Raw genomic sequence first — 27,419 nt, 5'->3', positions numbered from 1 at the left:
ACCTATTGAAACAATATAAATATGCTATGTATTCCATTTTGGAAATTACTCTTCAACTATTCTTTTTTCCAAATTTAAATGTTCCATAATCTATACTTATGTACTCTGTTGTTTATTATAGCCACAGTGATTTTATTCCTCTTAATATGTTTTATTTAGATATGAATCATAGGGGATTTCGCGTATTCTTCCAATTGATTTTGCGATACTAGCGATATGTGCGTGAAATACATGGTAATAGAGTTTGTCTTCCACGAAAATCCAGTCGATTTCCGTCGCCGAAGGGCAACGTATTGCGGGGAAAATCCGTACAGGAAGCTTCAACCATAAATAGCGTTTGTCTTTAGGTTTAGTTTCCTTTAAATCTCAGATGCAATTAAGATAACAGTACAAAGTAATTGTATGGATGCAGACGGTAGAAGAAAATGTCTTGGAAGCACGTTTCGACCGTTTAGAAGAGAAGGAAATAAAACTGAACTAGCTGTAAATACTGTTGTCGGTCCCAACTGGTAGAATAAAAGAGGAACTTCCAAGACCATGGGGACTCAGCTGTTACACACCTGTATGTACCTGCCTGACCTGCCTTGATTGATTTCTGGTGGCCGCAAGGCTAAGTACACGACTACCTGTCGACCCTGATAATTTCTGTATGGGTTGCCAGCCGTTTTTGGACACGCGATTATAAAGAATTCGGTAGCAGATGCTTGCTTCTTTGTGTTTGGATCTTGGTGCAAACTTTAGGGCGATTAGGTGTTAGGAAAACTGTTTGAAAAATAAACTGTGAAAAGGTTGGTCCTTCAACACCTGCACAAGATAGCAGGTCAACAGAGATGCATAAATCTTCCTTTCAAATTTCTTGTCGTATATTTTCTTTTCGGTATAGCTGAGTAACAGGGAGAAAATATATTTCTTGGACATAACTTGACGTTTCGTTTTTTTTTTTTTTTTTTTTTTATTTAGTTGTTTACATTCACAATTTGTGGTCCGATTTGGACATTTGGTAGAATTTTTTGGCTGTTTGATTATCATGTGGGTGGCTACCCCCAGCGGGGTACCATCTTCGTGTTTGTTAGGTTATGTCCTTTATGATGTTATTCTGTTAAATACAGAATGTAAAATATCATCTAAACAGTACATAGATGGCATTCGAATCGCTACTACTAACCATACCTCTGTGTCGCTAATCTCCTTATTTTAATTAATCAAGGTAATCATCTTCCTCATTTCCTTATTTTAAATCGTATCAATTTCTTGTGAACGTAAGTTATCGAACGTAAGTTACTCAATTTGCAGACGATGTATTTGTATAAATTAAGTCGTTCATTGGAACCTTCCGTGTCCATTATCCTTTAGATATATGGTTATCTAAAATCATAAAATAGTGTTCTATATTTATTATTACAAGAAATTCATTGTATTTCTTTAAGTCACGAGAACGTATCAGAGAGAGAGAGAGAGAGAGAGAGAAAGAGACATTGCAGCATAATTAACTATGAAACTAAGGGCATGATACTTGCAAAATTGAAATACGTGTGTGACTATACTTGACTTGCACCACTATAATTTTCAGCCCGCTATATGTGAACCACAGTATCGAACTTGATTGGCTACATTCTATGTCTACATGTACTTCCTCTTTTCCTCCGCTTTCTTTTCCCCTGCGGCCACCTGCTTAACGTAGCACGGCCGGCGCTAATCTCAATTAGTCTTTATTGCCGGCTTGGCGACGCCGGACGACGACGATGGGTTTCATGCACGGACGCGGCTTAATGCGCTCGCTGCGACCTCACACGAGCATTCCAGATACGCGACAGGATCGTAGCGAAAAAGAGAGAGATGGAAGAACATCTCGCCGACTCTAGAGAGTAGGACCTGCCTGAATGCCGCCCGGGGCGCTGGTGAGGGTTGTTGATCGAGAATTTATCGGGACTAAGCAAACGGCAGAAATGGATAATTAAAGCGAAACGAGCGGTCAACGCGGAAAAGGTCGGAACTCGGTGTGAGGTCGAAACATGTACGGAGATCGCGACGTCGGTAGGTTAGGTTTTTTTCCCTTGTCCGAGGTTATTGAAACGTTAGGTACGCGTGTCTGTCACGTAAACTTGAGGGTTAGATGATAAAACAGGAAGGTTGAGTCGTAACACAACTACTGTCTTTATTTTCTAACTAACTTTATTTACTAACACAGCACAGGTTTACAATAATCGAGACTGATCGGAGAGATGTTCACTATTCGTAGGTTTAGTATTTTTCTATCTAGGTGTTCTCGTCTCATTACGGAGGAAAGCTCGGTGTGGGTGTGCCCTTTTTAATTAACAACGCGGATTCGCTGTTCGCACCTTTCGTTAGGAAAAGTGAGGGTAACGATCCACGATGCCAATTGGTTATAGGGCACGTTAATAAATGAAGATAGGAGGAGGAAGCCTCCTACCAACGTGGCTAGTAGGTGATATTATTTATGGGAAAAACCAGCCTTTTCGTTAGTCACGTATTGGGTTTTTCCCATTAGGTAACTACTTGCTTTCCCCGTAATTAATAAGGACGTATAATAACCTAAGAACTGTTTCAAGGACCATCCATAAACAGATAACACTTACAAAAATAATAAACTAAAAGTTTAAGTTTATGGTGGGTCCCTGGGGTAATTGAGGGTACGCGGTGAAGACCTGCGCACATCCGGCCTCTGATATGAATTGACGTTACATGTCCGTCGTTCTTGCTGCTCTCCGGAAGTCGGGTACGCGTTCGACGGGTCGTTAATACGCCAATGGATGTTTGTATTTGGTGCGTGTACGAAACTGTCGGCATTATGTGTCATTACGGACAGCATCGTTAATTTACAAATCGATTTACGAGCTCTCATGCACAACCTTGATAACAACTCGCTGTATAGCCTGTCTAGCTCGTCTCGACGACTGTTATTGCACTCGAGACACAAAAAATCCCGACATTCCAGCGAAGAAAAGGAAACGAAGGTCACCTTGAAATCTACCGGCGTGTTTACCGAGAAACCGTGTTTGGTACTCGGTGTCCTACCGAACGACTTCCGGGAGAACAGTTTCTTTGTGTTATTTCAATCGATTCTCGTGGTAGAATTTATTTTATGATTTCTCTACATATAATAAATATAAAAATTATTAGTAACCTAAATAACTTTTATAGAATCATAGAAACATATGATTACGCACGGAGAGGTTGGAGTGCATAACAGACGCGTGGCTTCCTTTTTTCGAATTTCACGAGACAAGGTAATACGTAGATGCGTTCTTAAAGATTGTTTCAATTAATTCTCGCAAACAGAATTTATCTCATAGTTCCTCTAAATATAATTACAGCCAATTTGAATAACTAGATTTATAAAAATATATGATTCTACGCGAAGAGATTAGGGTACGTGACAGATGTATCGACCCCTCTCCAACTTCTTTCGAACTTTATAAGACGAGGGAATAACTGAATGCATGGTTAAAGATTCCCTAAGGTCTCGCGTAAATGGATCTTATTCACGTGCGGCGTAATCTCCTCTTCTCTTTTTCTATCCTTTTCTCTCCTCATTGGTCGGACCCTCTCGAAGTGGCTGCACACTCACCGCGATTCTCGCTACACGTTTCGCGGCTAATTGGCCGCAGCCACGAGGACAACGTGGCCGTTGTGCAGTAAAGAAATTTAGCGAGCCGATATACGCTTTTAAAGTAGGTAAATCGCGAGTATCGCGTCCGACTGCCTCCGGCGTTGCTGACTTTTAGCGGACGTGTGCATCCGACGATTCGCTATCGTTTGGGTAGGGGCTCTGCTATTCGTCGACCCGCGGTTAGACCAAGGCCTACCACCTTCGTAAAGCGAGTAGTTTGCCCTTGTACGGGGAAGAGAGGCGTGGTGGTAGAAAAACTGTGACGAGTGACGATACATTGTATCGTCGAGATGGACGCGCGTTCTCGCGTGTCAAGAGTCTCGAGTAATAGTCCCTTCACCGTCAAACTTTTTATTTCATACGACAACACCCGTTCCTCGTTCACGCGAAACATGATTTCGATACGAATCTCGTGCATGTCTCACATTTATCTCAATTCCTTATTAGTAGACCGCAGATTTTTATACAAATTCACATTGTAAACAATATACGTAATTAAGAAAATATGTAGAACCTACGTAGAAAATCGTTTTAACTAGTAAATATTGTAGAATATTTACTATACTTTGGATACTTCATATATTTTTTCATATTATCCGCGTTCTGTGCACTTTTGTATTTTCCAATTTTCTATAAATGCATAAAAACCCGCAGTCTCTATTTATTATCAGACCCAAGTCGAGACTCGAAGCTCGAAACTCGATACCTTGTCCTGCTGCCACCTTGCATCTCGAGGTTTGCATAACAACCAATTATCAACGCATGCATTACGTCTGAATCGAATTTTAATCGAGAAATCGAGCGTCACGTAGGTTCCACAATTTTAGCTGTGGATCACCTCATTTTTCATTGACGTTGATTGACGCAAATCAGCCGCGGTCGCGCGAGCTTAGGAATTTGTATACATACGCAGTGATTTATGGTCCACCCATGTCGCGCCATGTGTGAATTGATATATACACTGAAACGTGTAACATCGATGGCTAACCAAAAATCTCCCTTCGGATAGTGTGAAATACCGACAAGTAATCGTTTTTTCTACTGAAAGAACAAACAGTTTGGTTAGTGCAATGCTTTTTTATGCTGTATTTATCGAGACTTCAAGGTCGACAATGTTTTCGTGGCTGACATTCGGTGCCATTCCATGACCAGTGAATTCGTGTACTTCATGTGATATTGTCAATTCATTTTGAATTCATTTAAATATTGTCAATTCATTTTTGCATATTTTTCAAATAATAATTGTTATTAAATGTGGCCTATCGTCCATATGTATTATAATCTCTTTATACAATTTAATTATTAAATGATAACCTATATCCTATAATCATTTTGAACAGTTTATTGAAATATGTCCGTATATAACATCCTGTAGGTAAAGCCAGTATGCGACAGGACGTGAGGTACGTGGTAATCCAATTTTCAATTTGTTACGTCAAAGATTATTTGCGGGGCGGCCGTTCCTCTTCAGTCCAGCGCGCCCTCGGCATCTAATCTCCTAACCACAGTGACGTTCTCGATGGCGTACACGCATCAGCGCATCAGCGGCGACTACGATGTAAATTCTATTAGGTTCGTTTCGATCCTATTGTCAGTCGAATACAAATCCAATAATAGAGCGCAGTCGAATAAACAGGGTACGGCTTGTCCTTGATATATCGACCTCCTTACGAAAGCTCGAACGTATTTTTAATTCTCGAAATCACTTGACCAGCGAATACGTGTTTTCTCATATTACACCATCGAGACACGATGGCATGTGTCTCTTTTCTCGATGTTTCCCCCTCTCTTCCTCTCTTTTTATCTATCCATCTCTTTCTGTCTAGTTGAGTTGGAATAAAGGTCGCGTGAAATGCATGGGCGGTCACTTGATTCGTCTAGCGACGCGTCTGGGATATTTTTTGCCCCACGATATTCTCGGTACCGTATTTCATTTTTACCGATGTGACGTACACTACACATTCTAGAATGGTTTCGCGTTGAACGCACTCCGTCTCTCTCTTCCACTTCGCTCAACGGTCACTTTAACTCGATGGCTGTCACGGCTTTTATTTTTGTTCTCGCCATTGATGTAAATCACACGTCTCTTTCAGTTTTAAAATTAATATCGAATTTTAACCCATCCATATTTCTCGCCGTTTCTGTTCCATCACAAATTTTTTATTTTGCTAGATTGGCACGTGTATAAATATTTGGATACTTCATACCATTGGAATATTACATCCTTGAATTACGTAATACGTCATTTAGATTCTATCTTACTTTGTTTTGACTTTGTAAAAGCGGCTCTGTATCAGTTAAATTGATTTTATCAAGAAGTCAATGAAATTTAAAGTATTTGTAATTACTACACTCTTGCATATATATATTTGGTATTCAGAAGTCTGGCCAGACTAATTAAATTTGCTACGTTATTTCACAAGCCTTAATCAATTTTCTACTTCATATTTTACTTTCGTTTTATTGTAATTAAATTCTAACTTACATATAAAAAACAATTAAAAGCAAAAGTACGTTTTATAATTTGCTATAGTACTTAGATTTAATACAATAGAATTTCACTAAATTTAGTGTATTCATTAGAATTTTGTGATGAAATAATTAAAAAATAATAATTAATAATTAATAATTGAAAAATATTGCATCGAGGCATGGAGCAATTAACGCGGGAGATAGGAAACTGAATGCATGGTTTCTACTTTCAACGGATTCGTTTGTCTTTCCCCGTAGTGCGTATCAGAGCTCATATGGTTGCTAGTGTTAATCACGCTATTCCACATCGCGCGGTTAATCGCATGACAAATATATAGACATCTACATATATTCGCTTGGCTCGAGTCGAAGAATTTATATAGGGAGGAATGCGCGAGACTCAGCACACCTCAAAGGATCATACGTCGAGTCACGTGTGTTTTGCCGGGACGTGCCTCTCGATTTATGAATAGGTTTCTCTTTGCATTCGGTACCGGCACGTGAACGCTTTGAAGAAGTGTGAAAATAAAAGAGACGCCTCCTCCGGATGAAGACTCGTGATTCCGTGCAACTGTTGCTGCTGAGAAAATAGTTCGCTTTTCGTATAATCCAAAATAACTTGCCCGAGTCAAAGTTGCAGTTTAAATCAGAATACCGGAACCGAATTTGTACACTTACAAATTGTAACGTTGCTAATAAATTAGGCACTAAAATTTCAACTAAGTGGGATGTGATTGTTTGACGTTTTGCGATAAACATATTATTTATTTAAGTTGCAGATAATATGACTTAGCTACTTTGGAGGATCTTCTTCAAAGAAACTCTGAAATTTTTTGGTATCAACTTTTGCACATGTATTTAATGTTCGAAGAATGTTCATCATTTTTTTCGTCTGAATACAATAAAAAATTATATGAATTACATATCATGTAGAATTAAAAAAAAATAGTTGATATGATTTCAATGATTCTGCTTATATAGGTTATCTAATTAAGAAAAAAAAAAAAAAAAAAAAATCTGGTATAGTGTAAGTATACCGATTCATTGAGTTGTCATTGCAACGCACGAATCGCCAAGCGAATTGTTTGCTATAGAAAGTGAGGTTGTTTGCAAGAGAACGGCGATATGATAAATACAAGTGTCGCGCGATGTTTTGACTTGCCCGAATACTTCGGAAACACGATATCTCGCGCTTGTTTATTTTAAGAAATCCGTCTCCGCGATCCGTGCACGCGTCTCCTAAGCTTGAAAACTGGATGGATTTCTCACGCGACAATCGAACGCTCGTTGCACCCCGAATCAGCTGGTAATATCGAAGCTTTTGCTAGATTCGCATGTAGATCTCTCGGTTGCGCGTTGCAGTCAGTAATTTTCGCTTTTTCATCCTCACAGAACCGATTTCTCTAAGAGCTAAGATAGTCAGTCGTTACTGACTCTCTTCCTCTCTCTTTTTCTCTCTCGTGCAAGAAAGGCTGCATTGCCGAGGAGAGGACCGTGTATATTTAGACGGGCTGCAGACACAAAACGACTTACCACCACCTCCGCGAGTGGTTTCTTCGTTCAACCGCTTGCTTTTGCGAGCAGTCTTCGTCGCGCGCGCAAGTTGTTCGCGTTTTTTCCGCGTTTTATTTCCCACCGCTTCGGCAATCGCGTTCAACGAGCCGTACCGCGTCAAATCGCGCTGCGACGAATCCCTCGCGTGTTTCGTTCTTCCCCTTCAATCCTCCTTCCTCCCTCCTTCAGTTTACCGACGATCTCACAAGAAGTTCACATTGGAAATACGTCGGTAAAAAAAGAACCAACAATTTTCGATGCCCAGTCGATAATTTTTTATTGAACGAATTACTCTACGTCTATAGGAGTAGTAAACGCTGCAAGTTAAAAATTAAGATTAATGGATTGAAAAGGAATGCATTGCCAACGAGATTAATGCATTTCTGGTTCGAGGTTTTCGAGTCCAGTTTGAAAATATAGCAAAGTAAAGAGACCTATTTTCTTTTCTTTTTTTTCTTGTACGTGTATGTTAAACAGTTGATCGTAGATTGTTACGCGTGGTAGATAATCTAGAGTAAATAGAATTACGCAAGTGTTGCGTCGATGAAAGTGAGATTCGAGAAGCGGGCCTCTAACCGCTCATTAAGACGCGAGCATAATGCTATCTGATTGATGATTGAATCATATCGACCGGACAGGGCACGGCAGGATACACAAAATAGCTTGCCCGCTCCTATTACCTATCGAACGCTACTTAGGTGTGGTTTTGCACCCAACGCATTCCATCATGCCGGTATCAGTTTTGGCATTAACGCTTTCAATAATAATCAACGTCAGTCTTGCGTGAGTTAGTTTCCACTCGCGGTTGCTAATATGTTATACCAAAAGCAATCAGTATTACGGTAAATTAACTAGGAATTTAAATCGTTCGCGCTACTATCGTTGAAATAATTCCTGGAATTATTTAAACATGTACTCTGGTAATTGCTACCAGAATAGGAACCCCCCTGAACAATGTGCAACAATATGTAACACTGACATTTCTTATTCTCGAGCCACATCATTTGGTGGAGAGATAATATTGCAATTTGCGAGCGAGCCAGTTTATTCACTGGCAACTCGTTGTTGTGACATATGATGACACACGATGACGATGCAGTATCTCGTGGTCCATCGGCAATCGCGTCATTCATCTTCGCTAATAGTTGGCGAATAGCACCAATTTTAATTCGCACGCGACCCGTTAAAGTGACCGTTAAACACCCGTGTTATTATCCTTTTGACCGACAGAGGCGCTGACTTGCGAAATTATTCGACCAAGCATCTTGGTCAACAAAGTTAATGATAATTCTTATGTTTTTTGTCACGTGTATATTTTTTAGCATCGAATTTATGCAATCTCACGGAGCATGCGTGAACATCTATATTTTTTGTCTTTCGCTTACCGGTTAGTGAGCAAAAGGTGTAAAAATGTTTGTGTGAAGAAAGGTAGCAAAGCAAAAAGAGAAGAATTGGATAAGGGAGGCAATTTGTTCAGACTTCATGAATCTGCAATTATTTATTTGTCATTTATTCGTCGATTTTAGTCTTTTACACTGTTTACGTACAAGGTCACCAAATGTATCTAAATTCTATAAATCTATATATATATGTCGGATTAAGGTTGGAATTTTGGGCGTTCGATGAACCTTCACTCAAATTTACCATCGTGGATATAGCTGATGTTTATTGGTACAAATGTGGGCACTACAAGAGGCTATAAGTAATAGTGGCGATAGGATGGTCGAGATGTTGATGACAACGAATTCAGGTTCGATAACGTATCCATGGTCCACGGGATGACGAATGCGATGTGATACACGTATAACTCCACGTACAAGTCAAACTTATCTGCATGAAAATCTCCCCCAAAACTCCAAGTGGAACTGCCCTTATATATTCCTTTTCTCATTCCTCGGGTCAATCTCTGTTTTTGAGGAGAGCTGCACAACTATTTCCTACTTCCGTTATTACACGTCCCTCCCGTGACCGTGGGTACGTTCGGTGACTCATCATGTCATCTCGAGCCCAAACCCATCGTCATAAACCTTAAATGCCCGTATAACTATTTCTTCGTTTATTGTTTAAATATCGTTGTCGTAAATATCTGGATTAGGGTATTGGATTTTTCCGAACATTCTAAAGAAAAGTCCGGATGTCCTTTCATCTCCGACATATATATGAATGAATGCAAAAATGAATTGCAGATGTTTTTTCTTCCTAGTGAAAATCTGTCGCGTCGGTCGATGAAAACGATTGCGAAGAGACACGACGGGTAAAACAATGCGCATGCGCGATACATCGAGTCGCACGCATGCGCAGTCATACGCGCCACATAGGGGTTACATTTTATGTACGTATGGACCGTGTACAATTTTTGTCAACGCATATGATATAATATGTACATTCATTTCGTTTGGTGAGTGAAATTGAGTGTAGGAAGCTCACTCTTGGAGTGAAATCGATCGTGTCTACAAATAAGGAAATGAGAGTAATGTAAGTACATACTCAGTTTTTTGTTCATTTCATGTTACAGAGAACAAGGTTATATTTATCGAAGGTTTGATTATTGAATAATTAGTTAGGGGTCAGACAGAGCACGCCCATGCACTACAGCATGCGTATAGCTGAGATGACAAGTAAATAGACATGTAAAGCAACAGATGAATCTAATTACGAGTCGAGACGACAATGACGCCGACGGTTAACTGTTTGACATTGTATGCAGATACATGCGAAAGTATCGTACGCGGTCGTGTAAGGAAAGAATGTGTTAATTTTGTCTAAATGCCGGGATAAAATTCGCTCTTAGTGCACGAGAGCGACGTCTGTCGGCAATGCGGTCGGTGAAATTGCGGACAGTGTCTTTGTCATCGTGTTTTATATTCAACGGCAACGAGTCCAGGCATGAACTGATATTCACGGATGATCGTGTCGAGGCACATTGTAACCAAATGAAACAATGTAAATCGTAGGCTTTAATCCCATGTGAGTTATTGATGATCATTTATTATGTAGGCGACCGTCTCGTATTTGGTATTGCTATAGCACGGAAAAATTACCAGCGTCACTAGGTGTACTCTACCTTTCGTACTGTGTGATTTCGATTGATAAAAAGGAACGTATAATACGTATCGTGGTTCTGATATCATTAGACTATGGAAGATGTGTACACTCCTGTTCATATGTATTAGGGCAGCTGCTGGTTTGATATGAAAGATGATGATTAGTTTAAATTGTCAAAGAAACGATTAATTGATTAATCGATCAGAATTTTGAATTCATGGAAGTTTATGATTCAATATGTACATAAAAATGTTTATTGAAATCAATTATGAGAGGTCTGATGGATATAGTGAGTATAGAGAATATATTCAAGTTTGGTGAATGAGTAATTCCGGTGCAAACATTGGTCAACAATTATCAGTCTGCCTCAAGGTCTTCGCCTTTCTCTGCGTGATCGTCGGACGCGTCTGGATGTGGTGAATGAGAGAGAAATCGTGAAACGCGTTGTATTAACAGCAGATGGGTGTGAAAAATAGGTCTTGTTTACTTAAGTAGTTTAACATGCGACCAGCGTCCGAGGTTGCAGCTTCCCCTTGTTCTTCCTCTTTCTGTCTCTGTTACTGAATCACTCAGGGACAGGTTTCTTTGACGAAAATCAGTTTGAAAATTCCTCCTTGAATATTTCACCATGAAAAATATAATTATTAAATTTATTTTAAGTTATAAGTTACAAGGAAACTCTTAAATTTTAGTCTGCAACTGTGTGAACATGATCTAAGATGTTCCGCTTGCTCCTAGGTACTCCTTATATTATATCGTATATGGATTGGAATCGTATTGGAATGGATTGGATGCACGGTTTGACTGGTAAAAGCATAGCATAAAATATGAAACGCATGTCTCAAATTGGGGTCTCTCGACGCTAAACAGTAATCCAATTTAATGCACCATGATTTCGTTTTATTATTTGGCGTACATTCTATGTGTGACAACCAATGCATTGTTGACACAACAGAACATGACCAGCGATAAATTACGATTTAAGTCGTAAGGAATCGAATTTCTCAATCGCTTTTGGAGTTGAGCCGGTCATAGTTAATTTCGATGCTAGGGAATTCTAGGGAAAACGCGCTAAGGGTGGCATATGGTTAGAAGGTGCTAAAAGTCCAACGGAAAAGCAATGGACATAATATTTACTGTATCGTAAGTGACACTTTGTCCTCCCACCTGCAAAGGATTCTGTCAAGTTCCTGGAAGGCTCGTGCTTCTGGCGTTACGAACACACGCACAAAGAGTTGCTAGCGTGCGGTTTGTTTATATTGGTAACTAGACCGTTACATTAGCCTGTCTACGTATTGGACAGTTTTTTTGGTCCGTCGTTTGCTGTTGAAACGGTCGTCCGCTGCGACGGAATTTTATTGTAGAAACACGATGCCGTTAAGCGGTTTACTTTTTTTCTTTTCCTTCCAATTTTTTAAACCAGTACGAATTTGTAGAACCTGCGCAGACTTTTTACGAAACCGGCTCATAAATAAATAGATGTACGTGCAGCAATCTATGGTTGCATAATTTCGCGTGATTCGAATTATTCCCGAAGCGTGGAAATTTCAGCGTGACAGGGTGCGCTATAGGGGATTTCGCCTAGTGGAATACAAAGTGGTACCATTACATTTCTACATACTACTTTGTTCCTTCCCAGCTGTATTACCATAATCATCGACGCATGGATACATTGCTACACAAATACTTGGGTTTTGTTTGTTTAAAGTGGTATCTTCATGAAAGTCACGTCATTCCTTTCCGAATACCCCATACCAGGAGCGAAATCGTCCCGTGTATCGTTCCTTTTCTTTTATACTCGTTTACACGCGGTTCGAACGTAACGTTTTTATCCTTTCCGTCGAGAGCAGTTTACCGATCGTACGATCGGGATTCTGAAAAAAAGGCTTCACCGGCTTTCCGTTTCTCTGCTTGGTGTTCGTCGTGTTTCTGTAACAAGTCACGGGAGAAAAAAAAAACAAAGTATACATCGCCATCGACGTGACTTCCAAATGGAGGGGGAGAGTAGGGGAAGTATCGAAAGCAAGACGAGAAGTCTCGATGCGATTGGATCGTGTGAACCAGCCACTCTCGATTGCCTCTTTCATTCTTCCTTCCCCTTCGCCCCTTTTGGTCCGATGTGTCTCGCCTTTTTTTCATCCTCCTTTTATCCTTTTTGTCCCCTGCTTACATTGCAACGCTCGCTGCATTTCGTGGCACTTACACCTTCTCGACTCTGTGAACGTTGCCGGTGAATTCAGCGATTTCTAAACGGCCATTCTTTATTTTACTCCATCTTCTGTATACCTGTGTTAGCTTAAAAATTGTTTGCACTATAATGAAACCATAATATTATTCCAACTATTGATTTTTTATTTCGCTTGAAGTATTAAATTAATTTGTAAATAATTTGATTTCTTTAATATGTACATCACATATGTATAGTTGCCAGAATAGTATACCACTATTTTTTTTAAATTCTCTGATCTTATCATCCCTTACCCAAGTTTCAGTCTGTGATATTTTGCTATCAGAAAGACCACATTAAACTGGATGACTTGATATAACACATTTGAATTGTACCAATAAGATAAATGAAACAATATCGCCAATATTAATAAACCACTACTTAATAAAATTATACAATAGGTGTTGCGAATTTTTAGGTCAATTCAATAAAATATACATATATATACAGGGTGGTTGGTAACTGGTGGTACAAACGGAAAGGGGGTGATTCTGCGCGAAAAAAGAAGTCGAAAATATAGAATAAAAATTTTTTTTTAATTTTTCCATCGAGACAACGATCTACAGTGAGATCCGTTATAACGAGACGTGATAAAGTGCACGCGTACCGAGCGAAAATTCAAAGTCGATTTTCTCGAAAACAAAGCCTTAGACGAAAAATTTTTTTCCAAAACCACCAGTTACCAACCACTCTGTATATATATTAAGCAATGAGTTATATCTCTCTTATACGCATGCGCAATAATCCAGTATCCAAATTCGAATCCCCTAACCACAGGTACAGAAGGAAACCATATTCCATCGCGGCGACCTATTTTTTTCACGAAGGACCCCAGTTCCCGGTTGTACCGTGACATTTGCCGTTCCCCGTTGTTTTATTCGTAGGTGCACGCCGCGTACGTGCCTGGCGGGTTTTAAAGCGACGGCCACGAGCCAAGGTGAAAATGCACCGGCATGCGAACCCCAGTCGAAAGTTTATATCCTGAACGTTAAGTGGGTGTATTACGTGAGTCGAATACGAGCGTCATGGATGATTTACAGAGATGAATCCCGTTTGATGGAAGACACTAGGCTGCGCAAGGAGGCTTCTCGATCGTCGCTGGGTTGGCGCCTGCCAAGTCAGCGGCGCGCGCAACCTAGCCTTCATAGTTCCCACGTGCTCCATAAGTCCGGTTCTCACGGGAAACCCGTGGAATCTGGAGGCGATCTGTCGCGCTCGCGATTCTGCGATTACGATTTACCGACGCGTCTCCCCTATCGTTAATTCGTTGTTATTAGACGGTTCAAAGGCGGTTCAAAAGGAATCATCGCCAGATCCTACCTCTTTTTTTCACGTTCTCGCGCGCGTGAAACCGGTTACAGATTTTATTCACGGGATCCCGTGATTTATTACCGATACCCTTACGGGAGAAGCAACAGATCTGACTGTAAAAATCCGATTTTTTGCCTACCTCGACACTATATCGACGCTTCGAGATTTTGCGATTTTTTTTCAAATCTTCTCCCGTAGCTTGTGTCCTCGTGTAAATTGAACCGTTTTGAATTATTCAAACGGCCCGATAAGCATCGCGGTATTCTAGGTCGGTAATATGGGATTTCTGGTTTTCGAATTTCGTAAAGATGACCGTTACGAAATACGCCGAGAATCGTCCGTAAGGGAATCGTTTAAACACTTCCACTTGTTGCATCATTCGAACGATGTTTTCCCAGTTTTCTGTCGCGTGTTGTAGTTTTCCGAAGTAGAATCATGACACATGGTTAAATCACGTTCAAAATCATAGTTTCTTGGTAGGCCTTAATGATCAAAGCCATGTTATCGGAACCTGCTGAATGTTACTCAAATGAGCGGCTGCTTCGGATTGGCTGTTAGTTATCTTTCATCTGCAACGAGATCACCAGAACTGTGAGCAAACAGGCTTCCTTAGAACCTTGAGAGCGAAGCCTGCAGCGATGTGCTTTCCCGTGGAATTCTGCGTAACTTTGTTAATACATGACTGAGCGCTGGTGCACGGATCGCCTGGAATTCGTTCTGCGATTTTTCCACCAGGAAAAATACGAGAAAATATCGCACCATTATTTGTCACGATTACCAATATTCTCTATAGTACACAAATTTGCACAAGATAATAGAATATCGGATGGAATGTTTCTATATTAATTAAACTAAGAAATTTTGAAGTAGATTGGGTAGTTTCTAAAACTAGAACTCTCAAATTTTTATATTTCTGAATTTTTAAACTTTACAATTTTCTAATTTCGAACTTTCGAACGTTAAATTTCCAAATTTCTCAAATATCAAGCGTCAAATTTTTATATTTCAAATTATCAAATCTTTACATTTCAAATACTCGTATAGAAAAACCTATAATCTTCTATAACTATAAATCTCAGAGTAAAATTACATAATCCAAGACGCGGATGAGAATTTGTCAAAAGTTTGTTCAGAAAAGCGGTGAACCGTCCAGAGACGAATCCTTCGGCGGAATTTCTCGCAGCTTCTTCTAATTCTCGGTAGCAATCGATTGCCGTTCCAATTCAATTGGATGAACGTTCTTCAGGCCGCGGAGCGGAATGTATTATTCATCGTCGCGTTTCCCAGCGCGTCTGCCTTCGCGCCGTTGAACCTACTACAGAAACAGGAGGAAAACTACTATTACCACTACATAGCCGCCGTTGTGCATCGCCCAATGATTTCTTGTCATCTCGCAGACGTGGTGTTTCCTACTGTGAAACGAATTCAGAGTAATTTTCCCCGACGCCTCAAGGCGTTGTTTTTCCACTGGCGAAAAAAAAGTTCTACCCACTGAACGTTGTCACATTAACCCAATATCTATCCGCCAGGTAGCAATAAGCTTATCCCGAGTCTGCAACTGGAACGATTATGTGTCATTACCACGTGTTTTTTTTCCCCTCTTACATATTCTTTTTCTTTTTTCTTCTTTCCGCTGTACAAATTGACAGTTGATTAATAGACACTTTGGTGTTAACAGCTAGAAATTCGAGTAATTCCATGTTTTCATAACGGTTAGTAATGATGTACGGTAGCACTCATATTTATTTCATTCGATAGAACGGGTATTGGTTTAACGCGGTCGTATAATTTGATTTGTCGAATGTGTCTATTAATACTAAAGCGGCATGGAATTATAAAGTATGGCGGAATTTATTCATAGGCTATTCCGTTCTTTCCGTTTAAATTGCAAATATCGATTCCTTTTATTACAGTCTACCAAACACGACGTTTACTAATTACTCATATTTTATCATAGTGTACATTGTTGAACAATCTCAATGAATCGCGATTTATTGTAAAGTGATTTGCTTCGTTTCTTATTTATTTATTTGTCTTTTCTATTCCCTAGATATGTATATAGATATATGTATATAGATATATAGATGTATGTATATAGATATAGTACGATTAACTAATCTATATTATAACAGTCTTATATAGACTAAAATGTGGTATACATAGTCAAGCAACGATAAAACATATTCCTCCACTAACCTATATGATATGCACCAGAAAATACCCATGATATTATCGACTGAGTTTCGGTTGTCTTCAAAGTATGTTGTTTGTTGTGGATTCGCATGAAACTGGATAAACTTTGGTGAGATCTTCTGGTCTGAGTCAGGCACCGATTTTAGCTCGTGTATCAGCATCCCTCGGACGAGATATGGTGGCCTGCATGAGCACTGAACAAATGAAACGGGGGAGTGGACGGTGGAAAACCGACTCAATCGGTCAGTTTTCTTGGCTCGAGAATTGACACGTGCCAGCGTGAGCTTGACAGCAGTACGAATGAGCCACTCGCCGACAGCGGATCACCCGTTGGACAGATTTGATTTAAGTCAGCCTTAAAGCCTGGCGTTCTTCCAATACTGTTAATTCAATACAATGTCCGTGTGTGGTGAACTTTTCATTTCGTCATAGTGAAAACTGCCCAAGAAGAGACCTCAAGATGAATATCTTCTATAATACGCATGCGAAAATTTCGCAAAATTTCTGTAAATGTTTCTCTCGTCAAAAATTCGTTGAAGTTTCGATCGGTTTCTTAAACGATAATTTATATAAAAGTCAATTATTTAAAAAGACCGAGTTTTAAGGATTCTAATAATCTAAAGATTTATCTATTTATCTTGGAAGTAAATTTCGCTTTACTTCCGCCAAAGATGTTAATTTTGTTTCTGAGACAATAATTGAGATTATGTGAATGGATATGCGAATTATTTAAAAGATTTTGAGGATTTTGAAGATTTTAATAATCCAGAGATATCGACGTATTCGTTTTAGAGCAAATTCTTGTTCCAGCTTTATGTAAAATTATTTTATTGTAAGGAACACTGAACTTTATTTTAATGACACCCTGTACAATGGGTGAAACTAAGAACGTTCTCCTTTGGCACTTGCAAGTATGCGATAAACTACTGCGTATAGTGTCATCGACGCATTTCCGCGCACGTTATTTAATCCAACGTAGTCTAGCACGTGCAACAAGAATCCTTTTGGCGCCGGAAACGTAAAAGTCGTAAGCTAACTTAATACGTTATCTGTGACAGTCGCAGACTGGCAACGCGAAAAGTGATCTCCACTGGTGTGTCGTAGCGCCGCAGAACTTAAGATATGTTTAGAAAGATCAGTCACATTGGCATGCTAAAAATAGTCACCATAATCTTCTGCTCTTATTTAAATAGATCACTCAGTTCAAAGGTGGTTTCGTTTCAATTTTGTTTCCTTCAAACATCGTTAGATTCGCAACTATGATTCAGAGCTACAATAATAGCATTGTGCAGAAGATGTTCACTCATTTACTTTTTTCCTTAAAATTAATTCTGTTTGCGTCGATATGGCGATTTACCAATGACCTAAATGTCCCTGTTTAGTCAAAGCCAATCGCTACCAAGACTATTTACAGATTACTACATTCTTTATAGTCATTCTCCTGGGACACCTTGTATTCCCTCTATGAAAGCGAAAAACATGCAACGGCAGTATCCAGCATTTTTCAAATGTCTACTTAACCATCCATGCCATGTTTGGTATCCTTCCATTTCAGATCGTGTAACCATAACCTACACTAACGCCGGTTCATACTTCATAAATAAATTAAATATCCTATATCAATAGAAATCAGTGAAAGGACCTTGGCTTAAAGATTCTTAAGATCTCAACTTAAAAATCTCTTTCGATTTCATCCATTCCGCACCCGACATCGCATTCAATAACATTCGCGATCAGCGAGAAATGACGATTCCTCGTACGGTTACTTCGCACATATACCTACATACCAGGCATACGATCAGCCATGCATATAAGTTTGCGAGGCGTAGGTATGCTTATCAGCGCAAACCGATGGTGGGATCGGCCGAAAGGCTTGGCCAATACAAATGCATCGCATTACGCGTGCACTGACTTGAGCTGCAGCCGCAAGGTCGGCATTTCTGACGCGCGCATGACATCACGTAGGCGTGCACGATGGAATATATCGTCTCCGCGTATAATATACCATCGACGCGTTCGTCTATTTACCGCCTCGTACGATTGTTACGTTGCACCCTAGAGTTAGGGTTAAGTTATACGAGTCAGTTGAATATCTGAGTGAAGCTAAGTTAATTTGCCTAATAATTCAGCAAATTTGGTCAGAAACAATTTTTAAGCGATCTACATTTCCAAACAGACTATTTAACTCGTTATCAACGACAACTATGTTAGACGATTAAATTTATCGTGTGCTTACATTGTTAGCTTGACGAGGGCATCTATTCGTTAGAGACTCATTGTACTCGTAATTCATTTTGTTGTTTGTTCTATTAGTGCTTAAATACCTCCTCGTTGACGCAATAAGCTTTTCTCTTGTTGAACCTAAAGTAAAGGATATTTTCTCATATCCCCGTTATTGTATTACGTACAGATGGTGTCTTATTATATACGACAAATTTGATTACTCTGTGCAAAGTTCAAGATTTAATTTGGAGACGTTGAATCTGTAAATCAAATAACAATATGATTTCTTCCTCTACTTCAATGTATATCTTGTTCCTGTGGGTCAATTTTTACTGGACAAGTTACCTGTATTTTTGACTAAACAGTACTGGTCCTTTCAAAAGTGCCGCCATTATTCGCCATTTTTCAATAGCGACCGAGTCATCATTAGATCGGAACGAGATTTGAATTGCGACCTGTAATGCGTGAGGTATAGAAATGGAAATCGTGAGTTGTAAGGCTTACAATTAGTTAAGGTCCACTTCGTTGGTACGATGCAAATTATTCGTTCTTGATAGGGCGACACACAATTGACCGTCTCCAAAGCCTGATTGACACTGACAGTCTGCTTGTGGTACGATCTCAATCCATTCGAATATTAATCGTTGCCATTCGAATGGAATAAGGCTTGATTCGCAACGATACTCTGCGGTCCAATCGATTACTCAATACCGTAGGGAGATAAAGCCTGATTTACAATGATGCTCTAGTCACGGACGTGTATAAGCTTGATTCAATATGGTTTGTCGTGCCTTCCCGCCGATCCATAGCAATGATTTACATTCACGATCCGTTCGTGGTGAGGTTATAATCTGAGTATCAAGAGTTGAGAGATTTTCTTCTTTCTTATCGTTTTTTAAAACGAACAAGAATTGTATGGTGTAGCGATACGGTGAATGGATATGGCGGTATAAATCAAACTTAACCTCTTCGTTGCATCCCATCACTCGTTCCCGTACTATTTCTTCTTCTTCTTGTTATGTACGACTTTCTATCTATATTTTCAACAAGATCTGCAGAATAAAAGTATGGCTGGTAGTACGACCATAAATTTTAAATACTCTAGTCGGATACTATAGTACTAGATATCAAATTTCTATTATTTTCTAACCTTCGATACTTGCACTATTCTTTTTGAAATAAAAATTATGTTGCCGTACTACTTGTAAAAATACATTCTTTCGTGCAGTTTCTCTACGTCATTTGTACCACACAATTTCATACCCTTAAGCAGTTGCTTTAATCATGCTAACAATTCGTCTGTAACGGAACCCAGTAACGAACAATTGTCGGGCCCTGTTAATTACTTTGCCTCTGAAATAATACGCTAAAAATGGTAACGGGCGCGGTGGTTGCTCGATGGTTTGTGTAACGAATGATAATAATCTCATCGCAGAGGAAATTAACAGCGGCGGCGCACGTGTCCGAAAATACAACGCAGCAAAGATAACATCAGAAGAGTAATCACGCCGGTAACCCCGTGCTCGTTTGTTTCCATCAATTTCAGGCGACCGTAGGGTCATCGTTGCAACGGAGGTTCACATACCACTTACTCCCCTGAGTCACTTAATAATATCTTTGGTATTTTTACTGACCGACCTCACACGGTAATTCTTCGTTACCACCGTAGTCATTTGTTGATGGATTTTGCGACGCGTATATGATGGGTCCATCGTCATCTGTTGCTTTCACGTCGAAGAAACAGTGATGGGACTGATACGATACATATCCGTAATCTTCAAACAATTTGATATTTACAGTAGCTTACGAAAGTACACGAACATTTGTAAAAACATTGTATAAATATACAATGTGTCTTATATATAACATTAACATTATCACTGTAATCAAATCCGACTATCATGATTATATTGGTAAAGTTTAGTCTAGTCTGAACTGACAGACAACTGCCCGCAGACAATCTACATACGTTCTCAGCGAACAATCCGCAGATAAAGGGATACAGAATACAAACCCAGAGATAAGTAGCTACGTATATGTACATATTGGTCGATTATAGAAGAGATAATGTCTATGGACAAATTAGATGTGGACCTACTCCAATCTTTTTTGACGAAATAATGAAAATTTAAGAAATTCAATTCATTCATTTCAGTTCATTCCATTTAATGTTCAAAATTAGTCAAAAGGATCAGAGTCAACAATTTTGTTCGTAAGTTGGTATCGATACGTATCGATGGAGTATATCGGTCCCAACGCTACAAACAAAACATAGAAGGGGAAAGGAGAAGTAACGATCCGTTCGTCTTTCCGACTTTTTGCACACAGCGACGCTGCATCGCGCCTGGTTCGCTTGACTCGTGGTCTCTTGTGTGTGTGCGCGCGCGCGCGCTCTTACAGTCGCTATAAAGAGAGAGGAACGCGTGACGGCTAAATCCTTCGCGATCATTCGAGTTATTTAACTGTGGCGCGACAGATGTGCGCGGAGGAAAGGAGAAGGCGAGTATGTATTAACAGTGACTTTAAAGCGCGATGAGTGACGAGGCCGGTTTGCGTCCCAACGGGGAAGAAATTATGAGGAATCCCGAGTCGGCGCCCCGCTTTTACGCATCTGGGAGGCCAAGAGTCGTCGGGGCATCTCTTTCTAACTGCGCCTCTGCCTCTCTCTTCTTTCTCTGTCTGCTCGTGACTTCTCTATTTCCCGCCTCCTGCGTGACGCGTTCCTTTTCTGCCTCGACTCGGTCGTGGTGCCGTCGCGTGAATGACCGAGTGCCGCGTCTTTGAATTTTTCGCTGCGCACGTACACGACGTGATGGCACACACGATTGAATCCCGACGGGGACCCTCTACAGGGGTTGCGGTATCTTTATGCTAAACATGGAAACGCTACAATCTTGATTTTAATAGTTCTGGAATTGTAATTTATTGAAATTAATTGAAATGAAAACATTGGTAAAATTGAAGTTTTAGTGAGATGTTATTAATCTTCAGGCGTTGGAGGTTAGGTCAGTTCTGACGCATGCGGACATTTTACGTTTCATACTTTCTAACCTACTTTTCTTTTGTTCTTGTGTATTATTTTAAAGGCGTGGCAAGGTGCCTTTATGGTACACATAATAAAGTTCGAATCTTGTTTTTGATAGTTTAGATTGTAATTAATGATTGAAATTAAGATGTTGGTAATTGAAGTCTCAGTCGACGTTGGTAATCCTTTTACTAATGTATCGATAGAAATACTTCTCTTCTGATCTTCTTACAAAGAATATATAATGCACTAAAATTGGCGTCAGTTTTACCGTAAATATATACATTTATTGTTTTACTAGCTAATAATATTTTAAAGTATAGTGTTTTGCTTATGCACAACTCCAGAGAGTGGAAGAGTTGATTGAGGTTAGGATAGATTACTTTACAGAAGGCATTGTTCTACTTCTAAATTCAAAAGACACTGGTCTTAATAAACTTTTTAAATACAGATTATTAATGATATAAAATAGTGCATTTCGATTACCGTAGAGCAAATGTTATAATTAAAGACAAGACTTTGGCTTAAAATTGGCAAATAATCGATAATTAATTCTGATTATGCAAGAGAACGTTAATGACGTGCGAGGCGCGTTTAATTTCAGGGAAGAGAGCATGAAGCAACGTCGACCGAGTAATTTTCGAGTCACGAAACTGGCTTCGCGTTTGCAAGAAATTACGAAGAATTCCCGATCGCACGTTTGATTTGTACATCTGGCAGGCGTTCTATCGCTTCGTTTTGCTTTCCTTGCCGTGCTATTTATTCCTTCCGCCGTCCGGTTAGCTTTTTCTTCGTAGACCTTGCTCCTGCTCTTTCCACAGCTCCTCATTAATTGAATCGCTCAATTTCAACCGCGATTGGCCTGCATTTATCGTCGCGCGTTCACACTCTGATCGACCTACGAACAAGCTCGGATGATTCAGACCTGAAGCATTCGTGAAATCGTTAACAGAATACAGTCACCGGTTCTTCGTTAATTAAATTACTCAATTTGAATCCTGAATTGTGTTTATAACACTTATTATCTATCTTATAATTCGAGGCTGCTTCTGCTTACGTGCGTATGCTCAGAATGACGTCAATTAAGGTGCACACTGTTACAACTTGTTCCCAAGATTAGATATTGTTTTATATAAAATGAATAATTGAAAATTGATCCTAATTATATCGCGTTCCTTTTTCTGAAAGATATTAATGTATGCTTTTATTATTGAAGAGGTTAGTATATTTTTAAGGACTCATTATTTGTAACTTGGCATACATTCAACATACTATTAGCGAAGAGAGAGGAACGAGGTTGTTATTAGAATTATTATGTATATAAATTGTGAAAGTAATTCGGGAATAATTCCGTGGTAAGATAGACAGCCTCGGCATTCCGGAAATGTAACCACTCTATTGCGTCCACTGAAAGGGTTAATGGTGCCTTCGCGAGTAACAACTACCATCAGTTGACGTATATATAACCTGTATACATGAAACGGTATGTTAACGTTAACGACTTAATAGTATTAACTTAATAGAATTACTATCTATCAACGTACGTATTGTTGAGATCGAGGTCGCAAATGCTCTCTAAATATTATACAATTTTTCAGTGAGACTATGGCGAACTGTGTTGAATATATATATGATGTCTTTCCAAAATTCTTTACAAAACTTATTCAGAAGACATGATAGATGAATTATATATCCTAGAATTTAGTAGAAGCTACTTAAAGAAATTCATTATCAAGAAAAATGACAAATTTGTCGAGAAGAGATTCATGAAGGTGTAGATAGCAAAGAGTCTAGTCTAATTCTATGGTTAAATCTTTCTTAACTACCGCCATAGAATCTTTTGAGCAATCAAATATGTATATTCTATTTTCATTTAGAAATATTTGATAGAACTCGACAACCATATTGTGTAACAATAAATATAAAACCTCCTTAAAAAAATCTCCCCTTACAGAAAAGTAGATCCTAGATCGGTGTCGTTTTCTTTCCCGCTGCATTCCCCAAATCTTATCAGTTATCATGATCGGCGCTTCGCTGGAAATAGTTAAACGGTGTAGCACGGTATTCGTTCCTTCCATCTTTCTTCCTTTTTCCTTTTCTTTGTTCCTTATAGCAAGCTCAAAAGCGGATTCCGAGGACATACGTTAGTGTCTGCCGAGTATTCCAGAACAGAGTGTCGGCGCCTAGAAGCCAGAGCATTTATCCATTGGGTCCCACAAAACATGTCTCCGGGTGCGTGCATTATATGAAAGGTACGATATACATAGCACGTACGACAAGTAGTAGGGGTAGTGCAGTGGCCCGTGCCGCCTGAAATACACGGACAACCGACTCTCTGGCACTCGACTCCATTCTGAGTGTGGCAGCACACCGAACAACTCTCCCCTAACACCCGCGCCTCCTTCCTCACCCCTCTTCTGTTTCGGCCGCTTGCTCTTCAAACGCATCTTCTTGTTGCTCCCTGCACTTCCCCTGTATTGCTCTTCCCTCTTTCGTCTCGTTCCATACTTCTACCTCTTCTGTCTTCGAGAGCTCTTTACACTTCGATAGTGTCCGTAGTTTTCTCGTTCTGCTCTACCATGATGTTCTCATTGTTTGATAACAGCTGCAATAATCATAATATTGATCATTTTGTATGGTCGACTGTTCGCTTCGTTAAGTTTCTATATTCTTAAGTACCACTAATTAGTTTGTTATTTACCTACGACAATTATTTAAATAAGTACACAGGTAATAATGGACACGGAGGTTAGTCATCTCTACTGTCTCAAAGAATAACATTCAACGGTCGATGACTCTTCTTCTGTAATTCTCCTACATGTAAAATATGCAATCATTTGTTTTATGTATCATGAATTTTGCAGAGAGAGACATAGAGCGGATACAAAAAGTACTTGTACAGCACATTGTCTTTATTATAGCATCTACATATATATTCTAATTAATTAGTTTCAAGTATATTAAATTTTGCATTATTTAGTAGTACTTTCATATGACTGCAAAAATTTGCTGAACAGCAAAAATGGAATATAGAATCTGATTAAAAACCACTTTAGTGGAAAATAAGGATCTGTACAAATACTCTTCGTAGCTGCTGCATATTTAAGTTTTGTAATGAACAGATTGCAAAAATTTGATGACACTTTCACTTTCAAGTAGATGCAGCCATAAATGGTCAATTTCCAAACGCATGATGTCCGAGTGATTCATCTAATATTGTATCTGCAAACTATGAATTATGTGTTAAATGACATTTTCGTAACTAACATTTTAAAACACTAAATGATGATACAACCGTTGTTTTCTATCTCATTCTCATCTCCATCAGATCCCGCAGAACTCTGTCGAGCGAAACAGTGAATTACGCGAGCGACATTACTCGTTTGATCGTTTTTTGTCGCCCTCTCGCGGTCGTTTCGTTTTGCCTGTCTCTTCGCCCCTTCTACAATGACGCTCGGTCATATCGAGAGAGACAGACGACCGAGGTTTCGACTAAACGCGAGAGACCCTTGACGAATGGTTTCAACGCTTTCTTACCGCATCGTCGTATTCTTTACGAGATCGTTTCTGGTCGTGCACCGACCGGTTACGTGGCCCCTTCCATTTGGCACGCGTTATTCGCGCGCACGATACACATCATTCGCCTCTTACGCTATCGTGATGTAGATTATTACGAGATTTATCGAGTCTGTGTTTTCAAGTTATAATTTGCATGCACTTCCTTTAAAATTATGTTTTGCATTGTTTATGAAAGTTTTAAATATGTAACAACCTCGAGAGTCAAAATAGGACGGTACTATTTATTAGTAGCGATATGTTAAATTTAAATAATTTAAATAAAGGTAATTTGGATCTGATCCTGTACTACGTATGTACATGTGTCTACTGTCAGTTTTATCTCTCGTATAAGAATCAGTGTGTATTCTCGCGAATTGTGCACAAGTTTACGCAAAAGGGAAAAAGTGATTTTGTAACGAAAATCCGTTCATACACGCACTTCTTCAAATTGAGAATAGAATATTTAAAATTTTCCTCCAGTGGAAGCAAAATGAAGTATCGCTAAACAGAAAAGTTTATTTTTTCACGAATCTTTTTATCTTCTTTCTCTTTTCGTCTTTTCTTTTTCGGACGAGAGAAACTCCGATAGCTAGTTGAAAGTTATCACGCAGCCGAGTACAGCGATAGCTGTTCTTTTTGGTTTACTGGAAATATTTTCATCGTGAGGGTTTCGAAGAAGACGGCGAGAAAGCGAGAGCGAATTTAAAATTTCGCCGTGTCTCATTCCGCGAACGAGGGCGAGAACGACGAGCGTCGATGTACGCGACGAGCACCGGATATCGTACGTTAGATTCGCGATCCTGTGTGCGTGTGAATGCACGGAATCGATGTGATTCACGGCCGATGTGATGCGTGGGTGCAACGAGTACGGTGGTTCGAATGAATAGCAAGTGTATGGTTAAAAAATAAACAGAGTAAGAATGTGAATAATATTTGCTAGTACGTTTATCCTGTACTGATCTGTTATACATCATTCCTAACCTCTATAGATCAACGGTATCTTGTATTCTAATAAACTTTAAAAAATTCAGTTTTCGACTTATACAGAATTTCAATTCGCAACGGCTCAATAAATAACAGGTTGGTAGAATAAAGGTGCGTAAGTGTGTTAGGTTAGGAAGATTGCGTTTCCATGAAACCGGAGACACTCCTCGAGATTAAGTTATCCGAACGCTAGAAATTCTGGAAGCACGCAAGGATCAGCAGAACGCTGCAGTTGCGCGCGCACACCGATTCTTCGTACGGTTCCCGCTCGATTTCTCTTCACGGTTGTGCGTGGAGCGGGTGGTAACGGTGAGTGATCGTGCACGACGGCCGCAATGCCTCTGAGAATCCTTTAATTTCGCGGTTCGTTAGGAAAATCATCATTGAAAACTGACATGACGCATTATGTATCTCACTCACGCAGTTCTCAACTGTACTCATATACGTACGAGTATATATGAGCTTACGCGCAAACTATATACTTTATTCATATTTATTCCATAAATAGAGAATCTCTATTGGTAGAGAACCATAGAAAAATAAGGAAAATGGAGAAAGGTGAAGTGCCAGTTACAGTCAGGAGCAGTCAGTGTAGATGCAGTATGGAGGGGAGAAAGATGGCGAGAGTAAGAGGAAAGAAACGATAAAGTCCGTAAAAGGAACTAGAACGGAGGTGGAAACGAATATAAGGGAAAAAGGGGTGGAGACTCGTGGAAAAATGATAGGGGAACTGTTGAGTTGTAATACGGCGTAGGGGGATCAGAGGTGGAGGTGAAAGGAGGAGACGAGTTAGTATGATCAGTGAGCAGATAGGTAAGACTGATCTCAGTCGTGACGACAAATACGGTCATAATTACGCGTGTAAGGAAGTATAACAACGGACCTGCCTCTTTTCTCTTGGAAGAGGTTTGACCATTTTCGGACAACCTGTGCTCAGTTGCTTTGCAGGGATATCGCACGAGGATTTTTCTGTCGGCTGAACGCTGGCCTCCGGCTGACTTATCGCGTCGCCCGATCTCTAGCAGGTTTCTGGCGCCACTAGTCACGCGAATTTCAATTATCACCATGCACTGATCTAATGCTATAGATATAACGCGTGTTCTGACTAACTGCCGTTTATAAAACGTTTGAATAAAACATTTGAGAATTGATAACCCATATATTCGTAGGAATCTATATATTATCTATCTATATAT

General features: G+C 39.6%; 1 protein-coding gene and 2 long non-coding RNA genes across 12 annotated transcripts in view; 1 reads left to right on the top strand and 2 right to left on the bottom strand.

Moving 5' to 3' along the window:
* sog (chordin short gastrulation) overlaps positions 1–27,419 on the top strand; it is a 100,523-nt gene that overhangs the window by 28,616 nt on the left and 44,488 nt on the right. The window contains exon 1 of one of the 10 annotated variants that reach the window (XM_069118831.1): positions 9,980–10,132. The exons of the other annotated variants lie outside the window; for them this stretch is intronic. The gene's annotated coding sequence lies outside the window, so the exon portion shown is untranslated. Of the gene's footprint in view, positions 1–9,979; positions 10,133–27,419 lie in introns of those variants that run through there. 10 annotated transcript variants of the gene reach the window in all.
* On the bottom strand, positions 22,345–23,369 carry LOC138179655 (uncharacterized). Its single transcript, XR_011173095.1, has 3 exons — positions 23,226–23,369; positions 22,954–23,148; positions 22,345–22,862 (listed from the first exon to the last, which is right to left on the bottom strand). It is a non-coding gene; the product is annotated as an uncharacterized LOC138179655 (long non-coding RNA).
* LOC138183050 (uncharacterized) lies at positions 23,615–25,050 on the bottom strand. Its single transcript, XR_011173973.1, has 3 exons — positions 24,383–25,050; positions 23,956–24,286; positions 23,615–23,864 (listed from the first exon to the last, which is right to left on the bottom strand). It is a non-coding gene; the product is annotated as an uncharacterized LOC138183050 (long non-coding RNA).

The sequence above is a fragment of the Bombus flavifrons genome, chromosome 1, assembly GCF_040668555.2.
Source record: "Bombus flavifrons isolate JBK064 chromosome 1, iyBomFlav1_principal, whole genome shotgun sequence".
Taxonomy (NCBI): Eukaryota; Metazoa; Arthropoda; class Insecta; order Hymenoptera; family Apidae; genus Bombus; species Bombus flavifrons.
This window is presented reverse-complemented; position numbering and strand designations above follow the sequence as displayed.